The sequence below is a fragment of the Lampetra planeri genome, chromosome 2, assembly GCF_965212315.1.
Source record: "Lampetra planeri chromosome 2, kcLamPlan1.2.h2, whole genome shotgun sequence".
NCBI lineage: Eukaryota > Metazoa > Chordata > Hyperoartia > Petromyzontiformes > Petromyzontidae > Lampetra > Lampetra planeri.
The window spans coordinates 12,326,744-12,332,329 of record NC_136108.1 but is presented as its reverse complement, the minus strand read 5'-3'; positions in this window follow the sequence as shown (position 1 = coordinate 12,332,329).

The following is a 5,586-nucleotide window of genomic DNA, read 5'->3' as shown; positions in this document are numbered from 1 at the left end:
CCAATCAACTTAAGTGCCCTCTTAAATTGTTCATTCGGCATCCTTTGAGGTGCGTTATTTGTTTGCACTTTTATCACTGAAGACTTGATCTGAGTGTAATCCACACAGCAGATTGCGATCTTCCGCGTTACATGTTGCTACCTTAAGCACAGCATCAGATATTGTAGTCAAGGTTTACGGTAAAATTATTAAATTTCCATTGTGGAAATTTCTAAATACTAATTTTATTATAAAGGCTAACCACTTTACATCAATGGGTTTTATAAGGTGCAACTATTGTACACATTAATATATTTATGGTATGCAAATCAGTTATGAATATTGCATGCGATCCTATTGGCAATAAGTTGGGCAAAGATAGGTTTATGGAATTAAAAGCTTGACTGCATTGGCGTTGCACGGTAAATGTGGCAATAAGCAGCCGATTGGATGTATTGAAGACGGTGTACCGGTTTATATGATCAATCAATCCACAATACGACCACACGTGAAAATGAGCACCACTAGAGGGCGTGCCCTAGGCCATTGGTTTTTCAGCAAGCGCGATTGTATTTGATTTAATGCATTCTCTTTTGTTCTTTCGGTAAAGTCACGTAGATAGAATATTAATAGATCAAGACGTTTCGATCGCTACACAAGCAGCCGTCATCGGATGAAACAAACCGCAGAACTCGTACGTCAGCAGTTCTGCTGTTTCACCTGAGGACGGTTGCTTGTGTTGCGATCGAAACGTCATCTATTAATTTTCTAGCTACGTGACTTTACCGAAAGAACCAAATAGTATGGAATTCTGCAGTCACGAAAGCCTTGAATTAAGATGAAATGCATTCTTCAGGAAAACCTCACTCGAAGGCTGACCAATGACATTTAAAAAACACGATTTTGTGTGTAGGTCTCATTCCCTATCTGTTCCTATTGTCAATTGTATTCCTTTAAAATGTGGTATTGTTTAAACATTACAAAATGCAGTATAGTAACTGTACTATAAAACCTTGAGCAGACTGACTAAATGTTCCTCTCGTGAACTCCCAACAGAGACGGGAACGCATTAGCGTGCACAATATAGGACATGAAGGGAGCACGATTTAGTTGTCAGTACCGAAGTAATAATGTGTTACAGTATGAGAGTTGAGATAATTGAGCTTAGCACACCACCATTTCGTGTCGATAGTGTACTGAGCAATCTTCATCTCCGCAAAGGCACCGGAATGTGTGTACGGCAATGCGGGCATGCTAGTTGGGTTGCTATCGTGCCGAGGTGTGGTGCATGGAACGCAAATTCATACACGAATCACTTGGGGTATAATGCATTGCAGGCCATCAAACATCTCGCATTTCTTAGCTGGTCTTCCATCCAGCCATTGACTATTGTCAAGCACGGATTTGCTTACAAGCCCGAAGGAAAACCATCGAGCGTGGTACAGTCGACTTTTTATCACCAGGTGAGATTTGTTTTATTACAACGTAATGTGTAATGTTTCAGCTGGAACACCCCTTGACACATTTGAAAGGGTTGTCCATCGACACATTATTTTATTTTCTTTGAACCTATCTACGTGACTTTACCGAAAGACCCAAATAATATGAATTGCTGCAGTCATGAAAGCCTTTGGTCAAAACATAAACACGTTAAACATTTTATATCCATGAATGTTATTTGCCTTGGTCTTCGGTAGAGATTTGAATGATGTGTATGAATAATAGTCGAATTTGAACATTTGACCTTCAAGAACAACGACCCCATGGAGCTGCAGATGTGACATACGGTTGCGTTGTGGGCTTGATGGATCTGAAAAGTCTGCGTTGTCGGTGCCACTTGGTAACGCTCGCATCACAATTACATGCCACCAGGTGGCGATGCCTACCCAGTGGTGACGCCTGCACCAACTTGCACACATGAACCTTGAGTGATGACACTAACATTGTTTTTATTTGAAGCTTTCGTGACTGCAGGGATTAGGCTCCTATTCTTGGTTCTTTCGATAAAGTCACGTAGAAGGGAAAGAACCAAGAATACAAAAAATTGTTTCTAGGTAGTGAGTGTTATTTCCTAATTGCTTATACCTCAAAAGTACATAAAATGTATATTATTCCCCACAAACTTTGATTTTGTGACCAAGGCAGTGATTTTGAAATTGACCTATTTTCAATGAGAAAACTGGCAAATGTCTTTTGTTCACATAAAGTCAGAAAAAAGAAGCATGAATCAAAATTCACATGTGTTTATACTAAAGTAATACAAAAGTGACTTGAAAAGATTTAGAAGTGAGTAGTTTTTGCGAGATTTACGATTATACTGTAGATCACTTTAACGAATCAGCCCCCAAATGTAGTCTCCCATCATGTTCTCGTTATACTGTCCTTGGTAGCGGCGTTCAAAGTCCAGTATATCCTGGTGGAAGCGCTCGCCTTGCTCCTCCGAGTACGCTCCCATGTTCTCCTTGAATTTATCAAGATGAACATCAAGGATATGGACTTTGAGGGACATCCTACAGCTCATTGTGCCGTAGTTCTTCACCAGTATCAACCAGCTCCACATCGTTTTCGACCTTGTGATTGCCCAAGAAGCCACGAGCCACTGCGACAAAGCTGTTCCAACCCGTTTTCTCCTTACTAGTCAGCTTCTTGGGGAATTCATTGCACTCCAAGATCTTCTTTATCTGTGGTCCGACGAAGACACCGGCTTTGACTTATGCTTCAGACAGCTTGGGGAAGAAGTCTTGAAGGTACTTGAAGGCTGCCGACTCATTATCTACAGCTCTGACAAATTGTTCATGAGGCCCAATTTGATGTGCAGTGGTGGCATCAGCACCTCTCTGGGGTCCACCAGTGGCTCCCACATGACGTTGTTCCTCCCCACAGAGAACTTGGTCCGCTGTGGCCAGTCCCGCCTGTGGTAGTGCGCCTTGGTGTAAATTTCTATACTTTTTAGGCATAAGCAATTACGAAAGAACACATACTACCCCGGAACAATAATTGTGTTACATAGTGGAAGAGACTATAATTAAAAACCAATGGAATATAATGTAAGGGGACAACGACAGCTTAACGTGGTTTCTGAAACAATCTCCGGAGCCCTGTGCGAAAAGAGGTGTTTTGTTGTGGATATTACGGGATATTTGTGTTGTGGCAGCTGGAATGGAACACGTGCTCGTGGTGTTTGTGTTGCGTTTCCAGGGCAGTGCAAGGTATACAAAATGCACTCCAGTACGTCAATTCTGACGTGACATCCGCTTATCGTCACCATCCATAATCTCTCCACTCCTGGATGAAGGCCTCTCTAAGCTGTCACCGCCGTTAATGTTATCGCTGTGCAATTCTGACGTGACATCCGTAGCTATGAAATCAAGCGAGTTGATTTCACAGCTCCATCTCCAAGGTTGACGTCCTTTTGGTGTGTTTTTTTTCCTGCCACTTCCTCGTTTCTCTTGACCATCCGTTTTTAGGCTGTCCTGCCCAAGCCAACTTGCGCAAGAGTCAATATGATCTCTCTAACTGGCGCATGTTTTCCAGTCCACGTTGCTCTTTATGACTCTTAGTTTCATTCTGAGTGTGCACTTCCCTATGCTTATTTGTGCACTGTTTAGCTTTCTCTTGTCATTTTTAAAAAAAATATTTGAGTGTCGGTTAAAAACTTTGCAAGCCTCCTCCTTGCAATGCGTACGCTTTTGTGTCACTTTTATGTCATCCCAGTGTAGCTGTTTACTTTTTGTGCATTTTTTTCTAAACAGTATTCTAATATATTTTCTGTTATGTATTACTGTATATAATATCTTGAAAGAGAGGGTCTTTGCCTATAACATCTGGCAATTCAACAGCAATCATTAAAACAAGCCTGACTGGTGGTGAAACGCTGTATATCGAAACCGGTCCATAGTTTGCCGGTACTGCATCAATCCTCCTGAAACTAAGCACTCCGAGAAGGTTGTGGGGCCGATGTGATATTAAAAAAAATGTTTACGTGGAGAGACAGATATATGGAGACATACAGTTTGCGTATTTATTTATTAATTCAGGCTTTGTTGGAATTGCCCTTTTAATTCCGCTGCCGCGCATAACATTGTATTACTCCAGTCTTGTGCAATAAAACGGTTAAGTGCATCAAACAAACATTTGGTGGCGCTCATGTTCATTGGCGGTCTTGGGCCATTGAAGCAAAGTTCACATTTCTGTGATGGGGAGTGGACCATTTCCAAATGCAGCAGACGCACCCTAATGCAACAATAACGTATACTGCGTAGTGTATTGAACATTGATGCAGTGGCATTCCAAGTGTGCACACTTTCCATACCACTACCCCTCCAAAACAAGCCGCATCATGCGTACGTTTTCGTGACTGTGTCGCGCCATCAAATGTGGGACTTAAATGGGCATCAGTACTGTAATATTATGGCATAAAATACACTCGGAATTAACGGAGGGATGTATTTAATTTAAACGTCAAATGTAGGATCCTCCTGACAATGTTTCTTGAGACACGGTGAAGCTTACATTCGTGAATAAAGGACCAAAGTAACATTAATAAATGCCACATTTAAACATTGTTCAGAACCTGTTAATGATGCAACACTCTCTTTCAAATATGGGTCCAAACCCCTTTAAAAGTGCATAACATAATCTCTGAATCGGGACCTTCTCTATACACATCTGATAGGTTATCCAGTATTGATTCCAGCAAGCATGACTGCTGATGACACCGATTGTCAAAAACCGGTTCAGAGTTTACTTGTACTGTACATATTAAACTCGCACCGCTGAAAGAAATCACTCTCAGGAGGTCATGTGGCCAATGGAATGTGTAAAAAATACCTTTGTTTTTTTATGTGGAGGAACAGATATGGGAAAGAGGTGCATGTTATATATATATTTAAAGACGGTACTGCAATGTATGCTACTCCGGAATCAGTATGAATTGCAGTATATTGTACTAAATAGACATTTATTCCCCACTCCCAGTGTCATAATGCAATTCTGCAGATTTCACTTGGCTATTTTATTTCCAACCATAGCATGCGTTGGCAGCTCTGCTATCCCTTTATTATATAGGTGAAGGCTGTTTTTTTTACATTTTCTACCAGTTAACCGAAGAGATGCAAACACCCCATTATTATTGTACTTATGGGTTTTGTGGAATGTGTTGCTGTTAAATCGCAGACTGTAGCACATAAACTAAACAACTCATCTTAACCACGGTAATGTGAAGGACCCATATCGCGGATACTATTTTAATATAATACATGGGGTAAAAACGCAGATGACCGTGGATAATAGGATGAATAGGGCCACCGACCCCACAGCTGTGCTGGATAGGAATCGCGTTTAATAGGGCCGTTAACAAGAGGAGGTCTCCTGTAAAATAGTTGCTTGAGAAAATGCAATGCTGGTTGTGGCTGGGCAGAGCAAGCATGATGTGAACCAAGCCTGGACGTGTGTGCGGTTGACACTGTGGGGAAAGCAGAATATAAATAATGGTGAACAATTTAGAATGCGCGCATATTTCACGAATAGGACGCAATGTCCGATCGAGGAATCGAAAGCGCAGAGCCATAGCTCGAAGTCGATAATATGCCAGTCTGGTCAAGCGAG